Raw genomic sequence first — 17,719 nt, forward strand, 5'->3', positions numbered from 1 at the left:
ATGTGGGTTCAAACATGCTAGAGTAGTCTGGTTTGAAGCAGTGGGTAGATGTGGATGTCAGAAGACTCCCACTTGGTGATGACCCCCAGGGACTGTGTAAAGGAAGTCCAGACTGCTCTGGCTGGTAGCGGGAAGCCCCAGTCAGGGCTAGCCCTAGCTGATCAGATTTGCAAAGCAGTGTTTCTATTTTGTGCCGCTTCAGTGGCTGGCAATCCCCTAGAAGCTTGACAGCCACAAGGATAATCCTAATTCAGCCTTTTCCAATTGAGGACACTAAATCCTGGCAAGGAAAGTGGCTTGTTCAGTGTCACATATTAGTAGCAGGGCAGAGATTAGAACTCACTGCTGGTTCATTTTGTTGCTCTTTTCATTACATCATCCTATCACCTTTGCCATCATCCTGCCACCTTTGCCATTCCCTAGAGCTACCATGTACACCTTCCATTTTGTCTTCCTGTCTTAAAGACCTCTTTTGGTCCTTTTAAGGTCAGTGTTCCTGTGTCTAGTGCAGTGCTTCGTACATAATAGGCCTTTATCAGATGTTAGTGAATGAGTGAGTGAACTCAGAGTCTTTTCCTAACTCATTAGAATCAACTCCCTATTGCTACCTTTCCTGATAAACTGACGCTAAATTGTTGATGGATGTTAATAGGTTAATGTTTTAATGGTCCCTGATAACATTTGCATTTGAATGGGGGGCTTCTTGTAACTAGTGTCTTTGGAAGGAGGAGTGATTGCAGTAGCACTGGGGAGCTCTTGGGGTCAGGGAGGATTGATGATGCCCCCCACTCCATGTCCTACCACAGAGTAGGCAGCTGTCTGCTCTTTTCCCCTGTGGGTTTAACCTGGCACTGGGCACTACCAGAGGGCGATGGTTCTCCTAAGATCGGGATACCTATGTGAAAAAAAGTTCTGGAAGCCAAGATGTCAGACCCAGGATACATTAGAGCTATATATTGATTGCAGCTGCCCTGGATGTGCTGTGAGTATTTCTGGATCCGTTGGTGAGACAGCCGCAACACTCCTTTTCCCGATCATTTCCCTAAATGCTGGCTGAATGATGCTGTGGGGTTGGTTAGAGCTGAAAGGGCCTAGCTGGAAAGCAAGCACTTCTTTTTCCATGTCGACTGCCATCTATTTAGCTGATCTTTTCTGAGTGTCAGCCATATGTGCCGTAAACGTGACATCTCTGATGCTCAAAGGAGCGGGAAGAACTACAAGGAGCCCTTCATTAAAACAACCACTATCAGGACTTCAGTTGTCTTACGCTCAGAACAGGTCCTGACCTCTCACCTGAACTCACTGTAGGCTCCTTCACTGGTCCCCCTGCCTCTTGACTCTTCATCTCAGTTCCATCCTGCAAATCATTTAACAGCCTGGCTCATCTTCCTGAACACTACTCATGTCAAATACTCATCACACAGAAACCCACAGTGGCTGCCCGGTGCCGGCTAGGTGTGTGCCATCCCCCTTAACCTGTCCTCGAGGCTCCTTGTGGTTCACCATCATTTTCTTTTCTGCCTGCCCCACTTTTCTTCCAGTTTCTGCCTGTCCATAGTCTACTGTCTCCTCTTGAAATCTTCCCTAACTCATCCAGATTTACATTTGTGTGTTATTCTACCAGTGTGATTATAAATTTCTCAAGTGCAAGAATCATGGGGCGTCCTTGAGTTAACCTCCTTAGGGCCCAGCACAGAGCAAGGCACATTGTAAGTACACAGGAAATGCTTCTTGATTTGATTTAAGAAGTAATTTTGTTGCATTGCAAGGGACTCTGCCCTTGAAGTAAATGAAGTAAAATAATCCTTTCAGAAATTGACACAGGTATTGAGACATCTGTGCTGGGTAAAGTGTATTCTGAATAATATTTTTTCTTGATTAATTTTCCTTAACTATTGCCTTGACCCTTTCTCATCTGGCATGGCGGTGCAGAACATATAGAGGCATGGGGCTTCCCATTTTCCCTTCCTGCAGTCCCCAGATGCCCTGTACCATCATGAAGTGTTCACTCAGTGCCTGCTATGTGCTGGGGACACAGATGGGACCATGTGGCCTTGTCCTTCAGGAATTTGTAGTAAAGCTTCCATCAAACATCCCTGGTTCTGTCCTTGAGTCATTTCCCTACCTTCATGTCAGTGCTTGCCAACTGTTAGCAGCAGCAGGCTCCCACCCTATCCCCACATCTGTACACCAGACACAGGCCCTTCCAATCTTAGGGACCTTGAATGATAGGGTTAGGGTAATAACACTAAATTACTATCTAGCATCCTATATATTTTATTTTGCTTATTGTGACCCTTCCTCCCTCCCAGAATGTAAGCTCTAGGAGTTCAGGAATTACCTCTCATTTATTGCTGTAGCCTCAACTCCCAGAGCAGTGCTTGGTGCATGGTTAGCATGCATATACATTTGTTGAATGATGAAGGCATTACTGAATTCTTTTTTCCTCAAGGTCCAGCAGCATTATTAATTTGTATGGCGCTATTAAGGATTGTTTTCACTCATGTATTTATTCAAGGAACATTTTGGTCTCTCACCATGTGCTAATCCCTAAATGCTGCTGGTAGAGCGTATGCCATAGAGAAATGATCTTACAGGGTTTACAATCTAGTCTTTGCCAAGAAGAGAAATGAAGTTGAATCTTTAATAGATTAAGTTCCAAACTAAATAGATGAACAAGTAAGATAGAGTTCACCTGGTTTTTGTTTCATTTTGTTTTGTTTTAGGTGCAGACTTCCTAGAGAAGCTGGCCCAGAGCAGGGTTGAGAGTGGTGGCAGGATGGCACAGGGAACTAGGCAGCTCCCAGGTGCTGAAGGGAGGGACGGAGACTGCCAGGGCCTCGTCTCAGGTGAAGGAGTGGGTCAGGTTTCTCACCTCCCTTCCAAGGCAATGTCACGGTGTTTGAGAGCACGTGGGCACTGAAGCCAGACTGTTTGGGCTCAGGTCCCACCCCAGCTGTGTGACCCTGGGCAAAGTCTTAATCTCTGTGCCTCAGCTTTCTGTCTGTAAAATAGGGATAGCTATGTTACCTACCTCACCTTACAGCTTTGTGGAGAATAAATGAGCTATCATGTGTGAGACTCTCTGAATAGTATCTGGGACCGAGTAGGTGTTTGCTGTATAAACTTTACTACTTATTGTTAAGCGTTTTTATCTCATGTGATAATGTAAAAAGAAAAAAGAAAGGCAATTTTGCATAGTTTGAATGGAAAAACTGAGACTCAGAGATTTGTATTCTAGAGTCACAAGGTGGGGAAATGGAGCTGCTTGGGCCCAGAATTTGCTTAGATTTCAGAGTATTTCTTAGGCTGGAGTGGGACTTGAATACAGATCACTAGAGAGAGCATCTCTTTAACAGATACAGCATTCCAGCAGCAGTTTTCTTTTTCCTTTATAAAATGCTTACCCTTTGGGCTTCCCTGGTGGTGCAGTGGTTAAGAATCCACCTTCCAATACAAGGGACATGGGTTCGAGCCCTGATCCGGGAAGAACCCACATGCCACACAGCAACTAAGCCTGTGTGCCACAACTACTGAGCCTGCACTCTAGAGCCCACGAGCCACAACTACTGAATCCTGAGTGCCTAGAGCCCGTGCTCTGCAACAAGAGAAGCTACCATAGTGAGAAGCCCACGCACTGCAATGAAGAGTAGCCCCCGCTCACTGCAACTAGAGAAAGCCCGTGTGCAGCAGTGAAGACCCAACACAGCCAAAAATAAATAAATAAATTTATGTTTTTTGAAAAATGCTTACCCTTTTAAGAACATTGTACAGAAAAAAGAGGACAAAAACGGATTACCCTATAGAGTTGGGGTCACTCTCAGAGCACAAGGCCAAGTGTCCATTCCGTTTTCAGGGGGTATTCGGACGTTACTCCTTGGCTTCCTCATGACTTGAGCAGGAGTGATCATATCACTCCTACCCAGAATCCAGGCTCAGCCATTCCCAGGATACTGCTACAAGATTCTATAAGCTATCAGCTGAATGGCAGTTCTGTTTGAGTCGTAAAAGAATGTTGGACTATGAGTCAGAATACCTTGTTTCTGTAAACATCTAGAACATTTATGAGCTGAGTGATAATTAGGCAATTCATCTGACCTTTCTGAGCCTTTGTTTCCTCATCTCTACAGCAGGGAACAGCTTCTTTCTCAGATTACCACAGGGTCAGTATTTTGGAAATTGTATGGTGCAGAACAGTAAGCAGTAAGGAAACAGCAGTAAAGGACAAGCATTCTGTGATCCATACAGAACAGTGGAAATAGCCACTTTATTGTTCGGAGCTATAGGTTTTTGTCTGACCTCCTCTGCCCAGCTGGAGTCACCAGTTAACATGTGTGATTCAGTTAATTAGGGTTTCCCATCTCTTTTGCTCCCTATTACTGCAGAGAAGGAGAATTCAGTCTGTTTGATAAAAGGGCTTCCAATCTCAAGATCGGGAAGGGGCTAGATTTTGGACCGTCTGAGAAAATGTGGCCGTCCAGGTAACATGATGTCTGTCTTAAAATCGCTGAGTGGGAAAGGACTCTGGCTGGGGCCTGTGAGCTCAGTGTTGCCTCTAGATCCTCTAGGTTGTTTAGATCCTCAGCACCCAGGAAAAGTGACAGTGCCCAAGCTCCATTCACAAAGAACTCTCAAACTTAATTATCCATTTTCAGCTGTTTGGTTATATGTCTGTGCATCTGAGATAGCCAGCACTGATGGGGAGCAAGCATCCTCTAGTTCTCCACTGTCTGCAGTCTGCCTAAATTTAATAGAAAATCATTAAAAAAGCAAAGTTGTGCCTGCAGCTTTTCTGCACTTATAAATACAGTCATGAGGTCCAGGGTGCAATTGGGAGCCTGCAAGTGTCTCTGGAAACCTAGGTGTGTCAGCATCTTCTTGCTGACAGAAATCAGACCTCATGGCTGCAGGTAGAATGCAGAGGACCCAGAGGAATGACAGCCACTGACACGTGGTGAACAAATTACTAGGAAAGGGGCTCAGGCTCCTAGGCCCTGGTGTGCTATACTGCTGCTCTGCTGGAGACGCCTGCGGGCTCAAGCTAAATACACATCTTGCTCATATTACATCTTGTCCAAGTAAGATTTTCCATTACCACAACACAGGAGACGTTGAGGGCACCGTGACTGCTAAAACCCTACAAGACTGGTTGTCTACACTTAGCGCTGCCAGGGTCAGAAAGTCATCAGCCTATGATTGCGTATAACTGTTGCATTCTTTTTTTCAGCTGGCATTCAGTGAAGTCTGATTAGGTGTGAGTCATGGCCTCACCTTCTGCTCCACATTCACTTCATAATCAAATCCTGTTGATCTTGCTGGACTTTTTCCTCTTTATTCGCCACTTACATTAATTCAGTTTCTTACCAACTCTCACCTGAGCCATTGCCACAGCCTCCTCTGGGATTCCTGCCTCCGATCCTTCCCCCAGCTTTGTGGTTTGTACTTGCCGGGTTACTTTTCTTTTTTTCCCCTTATTTATTTATTTATTTGCTGCGCTGGGTCTTCATTGCTGCGCTCGGGCTTTCTCTAGTTGTGGCAAGCAGGGACTACTCTTTGTTGCGGTGTGCAGGCTTCTCATTGCGGTGGCTTCTCTTGTTGCGGAGCATGGGCTCTAGGTGCGCGGGCTTCAGTAGTTGCAGCACGAGGGCTCAGTAGTTGCAGTGCATGGGCTCTAGAGCACGCGGGCTTCAGTAGTTGCAGTGCGTGGACTCAGTAGTTGCGGCTCGCAGGCTCCAGAGCACAGGCTCAGTAGTTGTGGCACATGGGCTTAGTTGCTCCACGGCATGTGGGATACTCCTGGACCAGGAATTGAACCTGTGTCCCCTGCATTGGCAGGCAGATACTTAACCACTGGACCACCAGGGAAGTCCCGGGTTACTTTTCAAAAACAAATCTATCCAATAGCACAGGGAACTATATTCAATATCTTGTAATAATATATAATGGAAAAGAATCTGAAAAAGAATATATATATTGTTAATTGTCCATATATATATATTACTGAATCACTTTTGCTGTACACCTGAAACTAACACAGCTTTGTAAATCAACTATACTTCAGTGAAATAACAGTAACAACAAATCTATCCGTGCATCTTCCCTGTGCTAAGAACTCTTCTTTGTCTTTCCTTCATTGGCATTCAGGGCCATTTATAGTCAAACGTAAACTGCCTTTCCAGCTCTACCTTCTGCTTCGTCCCATCATGAGCTCTTTGTTACAGATTTTCCTCTGAGGATGCTGTAGTTGTTCCCCTCTCTGTGGCTTTGCACATACTATTTTTTCTGTCTAAAAGGTACAAATCCTCGTCATCCTTTAATAGCCAGTGTAATAAATGTTACCTCATCTCTGAAGCCTTTGAGCCCCCAGACTCACCACTGCCATTTTTTACATACAGTATGTTTTTACAATCATTTGTATGTCATTTCATATGAGATTACAAACTTCTTGAGAACAGGTTCTGTGTTTTATTCATCTTTTATGCCCAGCATGTACCATGATGCCTAGAATATGGTGGGCACTCAATATATACTTATCAAATGCATGCAAGGCAATGTAGAACTCTGCACCCAGACAGCTTTATGGTCTAGCAAGGAATGTAAATTACTTCATGACACTACTGCTCAAAATCGAGAAGTATCATGAGAGGCTTTAATATATACATACATATGGTTAAGTCGCAGACTGAAATACTTGTGTGGGAAGAACCATTTGTAATTGGAATTATCTTTTATTGTGGTGAAATATATATAACATAATATTTATCAATTTAGCCATTGTAAGTATACAATTCAGTGGCATTAGATACAGTCACAATGTTGTGTAACCGTCACCACTGTCTATCATAGGATTTTTTTTTTTTTTTGGCCACACCCCGTGGCATTTGGGATCTTAGTTCCCCAACCAGGGATCGAACCTGCACCCCCTGCATTGGAAGTGTGGAGTTTTAACCACTGGACCGCCAGGGAAGTCCCACCACTGTCTATCTGTCGCCCAGATTTCTTCATCATTCCCAGTAAAAACTTTATACCCATTAAATAACTCCCCCATTTCCACTCCCCCCAGACCCTGGTAACCTCTATTCTACTTTATGTCTCTATGAATTTGCCTATCTTAGGTACCTACTATAGGAGGAATCATACAATATTTGTCCTTCTGTGTCTGACTTATTTCATTAGGTATAATGTTTTCAAGGCTTATCCATGTTGTAGCATATATCAAAATTTCATTCCCGGGGCTTCCCTGGTGGCGCAGTGGTAGAGAGTCCGCCTGCCGATGCAGGGGACATGCGTTCTTGCCCCGGTCCGGGAAGATCCCACATGCCGCGGAGCGGCAGGGCCCGTGAGCCATGGCCGCTGAGCCTGCACATCCAGAGCCTGTGCTCCACAACGGGAGAGGCCACAACAGTGAGAGGCCCGCGTACCGCAAAAAAAAAAAAAAATTCATTCCTTTTTATGGCTGAATAATATTCCATTGTATGTATGTACCACATTTTGTTTATCCATTCATCTGTTGATAAACACTTTGTTTCCATCTTTTGGCTAGTGTAAATAATGCTGATAGGAACATTCAAATGTCTGTTCCAGTCTCAGCTTTCAATTCTTTTGGATATATACTTAGGAGTGGAATTACTGGGTCATAGGGTAGTTCTATGTTTAACCTTTTGAGAAATCACCAAACTGTTTTCCCTAGTGGCTGTACCATTTTCCATTCCCACCAGCAGTGCATGAAGGTTCCAATTTTTCCACATTCTCATCAGTGCTTGTTATTTTTCTTTTCTTTTCTTTTTTTATTTTTTGCAATACACGGGCCTCTCACTGTTGTGGCCTCTCCCGTTGCGGAGCACAGGCTCCGGACGCGCAGGCTCAGTGTCCATGGTCCACGGGCCCAGCCGCTCCACGGCATGTGGGATCTTCCCAGACCGGGTCATGAACCCGTGTCCCCTGCATCAGCAGGCAGACTCTCAACCACTGCGCCACCAGGGAAGCCCTCTTTTTTCTTCTTTTTAAAATTGTAGCCATCCTAGTGGATGTGAATGGAATTATCCTTTGCTTATGCTTCAGATAATTGTCTTGCTAATTGGTTCTAATTTGCTTATTGACCATTGGTGACCATTAATAAGTTAGACTGTTTTCACTTTCCAAATCTTGTATTTAACGACAGAAAACCAAATCCTGATCAAAACTTTCATGCATTGGCACTTGTTTGCAGGGCATAAGTCCTTTCTTAAACTTGGAAATATAAGCAGAAAAGCACTTCTTAGTTTCCTAATTATTCTTCCATAGTACTTGTTATAGAGCAGGCAGGGATCAAAGGTCTGTTAATGTTTGATCTGTTCACATCAGAGAGTTAATTGGCTATTATCTTGTTAGAGTGACTAATGAGAGAGGAAAACTCAATTGCCCACTTTGTGTTTTCTTACCCTGGCAATCATGAAGTTCCTTCTCTTTTCAGTCATAAAGTCTCCTTTTTACTTGAAACTGCTTGTGTATGTATTTTGGGGTCTTGTTTGTTTGTTTTTTAATTTTTTTTGGCTGCACCATGCGGCTTGTGGGATCTTAGTTCCCTGACCAGGGATTGAACCTGGGCCCTCCGCAATGAGAGCGTAGAGTCCTAACCACTGGACCACCAGGGAATTCCCTTATGTATGTATTTTGCCTCCAAATCTAGAACTCTGTTAGATGGTAGTAGTGGAACTAGAAGTGGTCTTGAAACATTTTTCAGTGGAAGAGATTGCTTTGAGAGAGGTGTCGAGTTTCAGAGACCATGTGAAAACAGACTGAAAGGACAGGAGTTGAACCTCTTCTGGCTAGAGCAGAGTTGTGTTTGAAAACCATGAAAACAGTAGCAGCATGTATACAAAGTTGCTCAACCCCTTACCAAATTTTTGTATTCAGGGAGCTTTCTTAAAATTTGTAAAAAGTACGTGGGCATCAATAATACAAGAGGTAATTATGACAGGAAATATTATATCGATTCATTCTACAGACATGTGCTGAGGAGTGTGCCATCTTCGCCCTCAAGGAGCTCACGCTCTAATACAGTGGGGGGGGGGGCAACCTGTGAACAGACGGTTAACATAATACAGTGCATCTTCCTGGTGGAAATATTAAACACCATGTGAAGGAAAAAGCAGTACGCTTTGGGAGCTTGAAAGGCTTCACAGAAAACGGAGTGATTCCTTTTCTATAAAATGACAGTAACACCCCCTTTTTAGGATTATTGTGAACATTAAAGAGATAACACATATAAAGTTTTTAATATAGTTTCTGGCACATGGTAGGCATTCAACAAATGTTAATTGTTAGTTAATGTTATTATTATGGAGAGGTTTTATTGAGTTGATGAATGACAGTATATCCATTGATTGCAAGCAACAGAGGCTGCAGCTAATTTAAGCAAACAAAGGAGTTCATTGGGGGCTAGCTAAAGCTCACGGAACGGGAAGGAGGGTTTAACAGCAGGCCTCAGGAAGGAAAGATACAAGGAAGCTCAGGGATCCTAGTATTAGTAATAGGAATTTAGTAATCTCTTTGGGATGATCCAATTTTAGCTGTCTTTTATCTTTGGATGTTTCTACTCAGAAACAAGTCTCATTAGATTAGCTTGGACTCTGGGCCCCTCTCTGTGATGAAGGGACATCGTTCTAGGATCAGCAGCCTACTAACTCATATGGAGTTGGAGAGGAGTAGGAAGGCTCTAAGGAAGGGATGCTGAGAGAGTGAGTGATTTTTACCTTAGACAGTATCAGAATACTTCCAAGATCTACTGATCCTTTGAGGCTGATGATGTAAGCAAACAGGCCAACCCATGGAACGGCCTCTGGGTGTTTCTGTTGGCCATAGAATCGACTGTCCTGGCTTGTGACCAGTGCCAACCCAATGTGATCATTCCAATCTGACATTCTTCATTGAAATTCCTCTGGTCTCTTCATGTTTATTAAGTACTGTAGCTAAAACAAAGACTCTTGACTATTACAATAATAGAGGAAGGAAAACTTTCTGAGCTTTGTATATTGCATTTCTTTTGATGTATTCAGTTATGATTACCTTTTCACATTTCTCATTTATCAGCTCATGATCAGGGATTTGCTCTAGGTCTTAATTATGACCACATAGTCAGACCCTTCCTTCAGCCTGTTATTTATTTATTTTGGCCTAGACATGCTACTGTGCATCTGACCTTGTTGAGTCTCATCTCAGTTTCTAGGATGATTTTTCAACACTTCAGGGTCATTTCCATTTTACTTTTGTTTTCCATCGTACTGAAATTAGCAATTTTTGCTTATGTGATTCTCCATTTCTGATATGACTTATCAGAAGCAGAAAGGTGTGACAGTGTAGAGAAGACACTAGATTTAGGTACCAGCGGAGATAAAAATTCCAACACTGCTAGCACACAAGCAGGGTGTGACTTTGGGGCAAGTAACTTAGCATTTTCAAGCTTCTGTTTCCTTGTTTATAGAATTGGGACAACAGCGCATGAGACTTGTCCTGTGGGATACAATCAAAAATTTTGGAAATCAGAGTAGATTAGAGCTATCTCCCTCTTAGCTGTATGTCTTGGCATGGAAGAAAATGAACTTGGCGTGATAGTTTGATTTTCCCAGGACCTTAATGTACCTCATCAGCTTCTTTTCAAGGTGATTACAGGCTTACTGGTATGTTTGAATGCCTTATTAAGAGGGTAAATGACTGTAATTTCCAAGGACAGCCATCTCTTGTTTTGCTATTTTCCAAGCCTGAGGAAAAGGCTCCTGTGCTTTGTAACCATTTAGAAATTAAGGTTGAGAAAGTAACAACCGTGTACCTTGTTTTTCAGGACCTTATCAAGCTATGCAGATCTTGAATATTCAGATCCCAAGCAATAAAACTGGGACTTTCAAAACACATAAATAAATAAATAATAAGGAAGAGTATTTTTAAAGGCATTTCAATGTAGCAAGCCTCTCTGGTGCATTAAAAGTTTGAAGTGATTTATTAAAATGAGATGTAAGGATTATCTCATGCCTTGTTTAGGTTGGCTTTTCATCACAGCTGGAACATGCTATACTCATGTTCACATCATTTTCTAAAAAAAGGAAAAGAAATTGTCCATCTTTTCATATTTTATTATTTTTCCTTTTCTTTCTTCTTGGTACTAACACAGTTTTCTCTGGACCTACCAAACGCACACGCACGCACACACAGAGTTTTATTTGTTGTATTTTGTGATCATTGCTGAAAGAGCCTCAGTAGATCTTCTAGTCATAATGCGAGTGAGTTACATGCACACATGTGTATTTGGTCTCTCCATGTGCCCTTCTCTCTTTCTATCTACTTTCACCCGTTTCTGTGTATTTCATATAATATTGCACAGTGAGCTCATTTCTAACATTAAACTTAAATAGACTGGCTGGGGCTTCCCTGGTGGTGCAGTGGTTGAGAGTCTGCCTGCCAATGCAGGGGACACAGGTTCATGCCCCAGTCCAGGAAGATCCCACATGCCACGGAGCGGCTAGGCCCGTGGGCCATGGCCGCTGAGCCTGCGCGTCCGGAGCCTGTGCTCCGCAACGGGAGAGGCCCCAACAGTGAGAGGCCCGCGTACCGCAAAAAAAAAAAAAAAAATAGACTGGCTGATGTTCAGTGCACACTAGTTTATTGCCATGCAGTGCCTGTGTAGCCCATGGTGTTGACATTGCAAAGTGTTGCTGATGTCATTACTAACCCCTAGAAAGACAACTAAAACCTGACCTGCCATCTTTTGTGCTGCATTGTAGCCTTATGGTGAATTTGATACATTCCTTATGCTTCAGTCAGCAACTCTAGGCACGCTTTATCATTCACTCATTGCAACAAATCCTTATTAGCCTGCTACTGTTAGCAGCTTTGCCTCAGTAGCCTTAAAGTTTATTCTTATCTTCATTCTCATCAGTTCTTGTGCTACCCATACCAACCTTCTTCCATTTTCCCCTCCTACACCATAATTATACTTTTTTCCCTCCAGTTTACCCAGGAGTGGGGCTTAGCTTATGCTAGAAATGTATGACGTATTAGTAATTGGCCACTGATCACCCATCTTGTAGCCCATCTCTAGCGACCATTGTGATCAGGAGTATCTGCATTGTGTTTACCCAAGACCATAGTAGCATTCGCCCAGCCTCTACAGGTAACCTGAGGTATAGGGCATATGAAAGGGCAGCCACATTATTTATGGTGTTTGTTCCAACATAGATAAGCAATGGAATTGAACTGCTCTGTATTCTAATCTTGACCCACTATTTCCTAGCTGTATAACCTTAACCTTCCCAAACACCAGTTTCCTCTTCTCTAAAGTGGGGACAGTAATAGCACCTATCTCAGAGAGTCACTGGGAAGGATTAAGTGAGCTCATATGTATAAAGCTCTTAGCATAGTTCTTGGCACATGGTAAACAGTGAATTATGGGAACTGTTTCTGAGACACTTTTGTAGACTGGGGAGAGAGGAGGCTTTTCAGAAGATATAATTTGTAAGTTATGTCTTAGAGGTTAAGAAGGAGTTAGCATCCCAGTGGATAAAGAAGGGAGAGGGATTCCTGGCAGCAGTGTGCTTGAGAGCTATAAGAGAGCATGACATGTTTGTGGAAATTGCACATAGTTTACTCTGACTGAGGGTGAGATAAAAGTGGGGAGGTGGCAGGAGGTGAGGCAGGAAAGATGACCAAGAACAGATCACGAAAAACCTTACGGAGCTCACAGAGGAGTTTAAACTTGATCCTTCGTCAGACCCTCCGTCCACATAATCTGGTTCCTCTGTTAAGCAGTCACGTAAATGTCTTTAAGAGCAGCAACAGGGAAAAGGGGAAAGAGGGCAGCGAATTGGCCTCAAATGAACTGGCATCTCTTTAAAGCAAATATTCCTCCTTGAGAATACTACATTAGTTAAACATGTGCCTTGCAAGATTCATTATTGCTTTACTTGTGTTCCCCGTTGGTTGTCTCATTCATTAAGCTGCTGATTAGCAACCCTGAACTCTTGTGTGCCCCACTCCCTGACTATTTTTGCGTTCCCTTCTCAATATACTGTGCTGGTCCCCCTGGGATGTAAACTCCAGGACCTGTCCCTGGCCTGCTCATGTTTGTTTCCTTTGCCCCTGGTGCCTGCCTCTGCTATAACATCTGTAGTATGTGTTAAGTAATCCTTAAGGTAACATTTTTATTATGTCATAAAAAGTGCATGGCAAATATATTATAACTTGTGGACTTTGTTTAAAAATGAACGGATAATTTATGGAGTGTGCCACATGAGCCTTGCTCCCCTCCCCATTTCGGCCGAGACTTGCTGCTCGTTTAGCCTCGCTTCCTATTGAGTGTTCCCACCCTGTGACATGCTAGGAAAGCAGACGCATGGTTGGCTAGAAATGACGTCATAGTTTATGTACTCAATAAAAATTTAATTAAGTCATTACAGGAATTGCAGTCATCATTTAACCCTCTGATTTCTTCTGTTTAGTTTATTATTAAACATTCAGTAATACCAGATACTAAATCCTGATGGCTTATAAATATCTGCATGAATTTTAATAGCTTAAATAAATGGGAAAATATGAGTAACTGATATACAAGGAACCTTTTCCTTGTGGTGGTGCTATATGTATGGGTTTTGTTTTGTTTTGAATAGATTTTTTTTTTTTTTTTTTTTTGCGGTACGCGGGCCTCTCACTGTTGTGGCCTCTCCCGGTGTGGAGCACAGGCTCCGGACGCGCAGGCTCAGCAGCCATGGCTCACGGGCCCAGCCGCTCCGCGGCATGTGGGATCCTCCCGGACCGGGGCACGAACCCGTGTCCCCTGCATCGGCAGGCGGACTCTCAACCACTGCGCCACCAGGGAAGCCCTTGAATAGATTTTTTTTTTTTTTTTTTTTTCTGTACGCGGGCCTCTCACTGCTGTGGCCTCTCCCATTGCGGAGCACAGGCTCCGGACGCGCAGGCTCAGAGGCCATGGCTCATGGGCCCAGCCGCTCCGCGGCATGTGGGATCTTCCCGGACCGGGGCACGAACCCGTGTCCCCTGCATCGGCAGGCGGACTCTCAACCACTGCGCCACCAGGGAAGCCCCTTGAATAGATTTTTTAAATTAATTAATTAATTTATGGCTGCGTTGGGTCTTTGTTGCTGTGCATGGGCTTTCTCTAGTCGGTGGCGAGTGGTGGCTACTCTTCGTTGCGGTGCGAGGGCTTCTCGTTGCGATGGCTTCTCTTGTTGCGGAGCACAGGCTCTAGGTACGCAGGCTTCGGTAGTTGTGGCACACGGGCTCAGTAGTTGTGGCTTGAGGGCTCTAGAGCACAGGCTCAGTAGTTGTGGCGCATGGGCTTAGTTGCTCTGCGGCATGTGGGATCTTCCTGGACCAGGGCTCGAACCCGTGTCCCCTGCGTTGGCAGGCAGACTCTTAACCACTGCGCCACCAGGGAAGCCCCTTATGTATGGTTTTTTAATAAAAAGCAAAGCATTATGGAAAGGATAAGAGTTTAATAAGAGAACAACCCAATGCTAACCGGGGAGAGTTTCTCATCCGGTTTGTCCATCTATGTATTCATGGGCAGGGTGCTCCATATGGAATTATCTGGCAGTGAGGACACAGAACCTGCGCACCAGCAAACAAAAGCTTAAGTGAGGGAATAAGATCCCAACAGAGGTTCACCAGAGGGAATATCCAGCTCCCCTTGGCTGCTGGGCTGGCTAGAAGGGCCCTTCAGGGCGAGTCCAGTAGTTCAGGAAGCTGCTCTCACTTACCCTCACCTGTTGCCTACAGATCATGTGTCTGCACTGATGGAGCTTCCACCCTCTTCCAGGAAGGGCCCTTTTCATGATCTAATCCAGCCTGGGTGATGATATCTGAAAACCATTTCTAGCTGTGGCAGCTTGCCATCTCTTAGCTAGAGGTGAGGGGGAGAGGCAGCTTATAGGTCACTGGGGTTAGAATATAGGACCAGGAGGCAGAGGATCCTTGCTAATAAGGAATTCTACTCCTGCTCTCCATTCTTTCTGGGCAGTAGGCAGCCAGAATGCAGGTGCATCCCAAGAGGAGAAAGTATGTTTGTATGTAAATGAGCCTTGTTGGAAAGCTGGAATTGAAATTTGCAGATTAATGTGTTGGTGATCTCTGGAAGTGCCCTGCAGATGGTGAAATAGGGAAAGCATTCGTCCAGAAACCAGGTTCTTGTGACCTGCAGAACAAGTCCCTTCCCCTTTTGGGTCTCAGTTTACCATTTCCTCAGAGGGATGAGCTAGGTGATATCTGAGGGCTTTTCCAGCTCTAAAGCTTACTGGCTTGATGCAACACATAAGCCAGCTCTGCTGAGCAGGTTCAGTGAACGCTTACCTCTGAGAGATGCTGCCTTTGTGCTTGACTTCTCTGACATTGTCCTTTTGTGGCTCTGGTTCTTCTTGCACAGTTAGGAGAACGACTAGTATGGGAGTAGGGAGAGCCTCAAGATGGGCATCAACAGATCTGGGTTGTAGTCCCATCCTCTCATTACAGAAGGAATTAACTCTAGCTCTGGCTTGTTCCTTGATTCTTCTTTTACCTTAGCCCATTCTGAAAGATGGTGCAGTAAGAAGTTTGGCAGTTCTGAAATTTCAGAAACATGGAAGGTACTCAGCAGTAAAAAAAAGGAAACAAACAAAAGGATATTATTGGATAGAACACACTATGTGTGGTACTCAGGCCTTGTGAGGATTCAGTCATCAGCATGCCAGTCTTAAACCCTGCTCTGGCCAGGCCCTGGCCTAGGTGTCAGGGGTGCTGAGATTCATCAGACAGAGTTTCTTAGGACCTTTGAGCAGCTCACAAACTAGTGGGAGAGACAGGTACAAGAACAACTCTAAGCTGTGTTGTGCCCCCAGGAGAAGTGTAGACAGAAAGCTCTGGGAACACAGAGGATGGATGGCTGTTTTGGCCTAGGGTGAAGGTGGGGTGGGAAAGGTCATGGATTTCATAAACAGCTGCATCCAATCTCACATTTTCCAGTCTTGAGCTTCACAGTTCTCTTTCCCTTTTTGAAAATTGTCCATGACTATAAAGTATTGGAGCTGGTTTTAGTTTTATATAAACAAACCAGAAGGTATTACTCATAATTCCTTGCATTTGCAGAGCACTTTGCAGCTTACCAAGGCTTTCAGTGTACATTGTGGAGTGAATGAATGAATGAGTGAATGAAGTACATGCTAATTCATTTGCTCTACAAACCAGCTCCCTGTATAGGGCATTTAAAAGACAAGGACAGGGCTTTCCTGGTGGTGCAGTGGTTGAGAGTACGCCTGCCAATGCAGGGGACATGGGTTCGTGCCCCGGTCCGGGAAGATCCCACATGCCGCGGAGTGGCTGGGCCCGTGAGCCATGGCCGCTGAGCCTGCACGTCCGGAGCCTGTGCCACAACAGTGAGAGGCCCGCGTACCACACACACACAAAAAAGACAAGGACATAGACTCAGAGTGGTTACTTGACTTGCCCAAGATCACGTCCTATGTATACAGCAGAATTATGACTTGAACCCAGTTTTCTGACTAAATCCAGATCCTTTCACTACTCCTTTCTGCCCTCCTTCAGAGACCAGTTATGAACCACCGGATGAAATCATTCAGTATTTGATTTATTATCCAAAGTAAAATTATCTTCCTGCAGGCAGGAACCTGATGGAATGTCAGGCACATGGACTTTGGATTCAGACTGACCTGGAGGATTTATCACTAATTTTCTGTGGGATCTAGAGCAAGTCACTTCACCTGTTTGAGTCTCAGTTTTCTGTGTCTTTAAAAGCATGACTATAGCATATCTGCCTCTGAGCCCCGGTGACAGTTAGAGGAGATGATGTCCATAAAGCATCTGGCCCATAACAGGTGCTCAGTAAATGGAGGAGATGATGGTGGGCAATGGTCATGGTTGTTAAGCACAAATCTTATTCTCCATGTAAAGTTCCAGATGACTTCGGGGTGTTTCTAAAACTTGTCAGTTTAAATAGTCAACGAGTCCTTTCTATGTATTACACGTTACACCAGCTTTTCTGCTGGGATCCCAGAGAGGAATGAAATACGGTACCCTTTCCTTTCGCATATTCCCGGAGGTCAAAGTTTTATCCTATTGAAGAGATTCCGTGAACTGCACTCTGGGTTCTGAAGGCTCACTGGCTATTCTCTGAGAGGAGTTCTACCTGAGTCTCCATGGTCTCACTGGCATTGCATTTCTAAAACAGTCCATTCACATTAACAGTCTTACTTCTCCAGCCCGTCTTATTCTACCCTCCTGTCCACAGCCTCAGGGGCCCACCTTTCTCCTCAGCATCTCACTCACAGCCCTGCCTCTCTTCCTCCTCTTCCCACCTCTGACCACTTGCTTCTTTTGTCCTTTCACTACAACAGGCTCCTTTGAGTAACCCTTAAGACGTTTCCTAAGCTGGTCCCAACCTACCTTTCCAGTGTTCCTGCCCATTCACCCTCCCTGGTACTCCCCATTTTCTTTCCTGCCCCTGCACTTTGTACAGCTTATTCCCTATGTCTAGAATGTCCTCTTTCCTCCCCTCAACCCTCTCTTGTCAGACTCCTCCTCCTCTGAGGTCCACTTAAACATTACCTCCTAGAGAATTCCTCCCAGCCCCACCAAGTGGAGACCATTGTACTGAAATGTATTTATCACTCACCACCTTTGGGATAGAATTTGAGGCAGTACGTTGCAGTGTGATTATTTTCTACATGTCTGTGTTTACTAG

At 44.4% G+C, this 17,719-nt stretch overlaps 1 protein-coding gene and 1 non-coding gene across 5 annotated transcripts in view; one reads left to right on the top strand and one right to left on the bottom strand.

Annotated features, from left to right (window-relative positions):
• LOC116740661 (ubiquinol-cytochrome-c reductase complex assembly factor 1) overlaps window positions 1-17,719 on the top strand; it is a 92,845-nt gene that overhangs the window by 63,995 nt on the left and 11,131 nt on the right. The window lies entirely within an intron of this gene.
• Window positions 8,561-8,633, bottom strand: TRNAE-CUC. Its single transcript has one exon. It is a non-coding gene; the product is annotated as a tRNA-Glu (tRNA).

This window comes from Phocoena sinus, chromosome 15, assembly GCF_008692025.1.
Source record: "Phocoena sinus isolate mPhoSin1 chromosome 15, mPhoSin1.pri, whole genome shotgun sequence".
Taxonomy (NCBI): domain Eukaryota; kingdom Metazoa; phylum Chordata; class Mammalia; order Artiodactyla; family Phocoenidae; genus Phocoena; species Phocoena sinus.